Source organism: Trachymyrmex septentrionalis, unplaced genomic scaffold (assembly GCF_001594115.1).
Source record: "Trachymyrmex septentrionalis isolate Tsep2-gDNA-1 unplaced genomic scaffold, Tsep1.0 scaffold219, whole genome shotgun sequence".
Taxonomy (NCBI): Eukaryota; Metazoa; Arthropoda; class Insecta; order Hymenoptera; family Formicidae; genus Trachymyrmex; species Trachymyrmex septentrionalis.
Window position 1 is genome coordinate 72837 of NW_017305374.1, and position 993 is coordinate 73829.

Sequence of the window (993 nt, forward strand, 5' to 3'; positions counted from 1 at the left end):
ATATAATTTTGGATGAATAAATGAATATTTTTTTATAAAAATGAAAAATCACCTTACTTTTTGATCACACCTCGTACATCATTCTACAGAAATAGAGAGCATAAAAGAGGAAATAGAAAGCCATGGATAAAGTTCGAAATATTGTTAACATGCGACAGAAAATAACGAAAAAGCTTCTGTCCTTGTTTGCTGTGGAGCTGGAACCAGCAGACAATAATAAAAGCATCTATACTATTGAATACTTACTTAATATGAAAATAAAGTTTGAAGTACCTCATTATAACCGCGAAATACCGCAATGCACTAACTGCCAGAGATACGGTCATACGAAGAACTTTTGCTCCCGTGCACCACGATGTGTTAAGTGCACAGGCAGCCATCGAACATCAGATTGTTTACGCAAAGAAAGGTCTGATCAAGTAAAGTGCGTGCTGTGCGAAGGGAATCATTCTGCCAATTATAAGGGTTGCGAAATTTACAAACAGTTACACAATGCACATTTCCCAACCTTGAGAAATAAACAAACAACTAAGAATCAAAATGCTGTGACAAGTGTCTCACAAACTCCGCAGCCTACATCACAACCAAAGTCGGGTGAATCTATTCGTACTGGTTCTACCTATGCGCAGGCAGCATCTGGCCAAAGGATTCAAGACAACTCAATGAACAATTCTACACCCAACCAACCATATATAATCCAGCAATCTAACGATCTTCAGGAATTAAAATCCATGATAAAAGGGCTCATGGAACAGATGAGTACTATGCTAAATCTACTTACTAGTCTTTAAAATGCGACAATGTTGACTATACAACTGACAATCTGGAATGCCAATGGCTTATCCAAACATAAAAATGAACTACAAGCTTTTTTGAGAGACCAAAATATTGATATAATGCTCATATCCGAAACACATTTTACTAAGAAGAATTATATTAAATTTAATAGATATAACGTTTATCATACCATGCATCCCGATGGCACTGCTCATG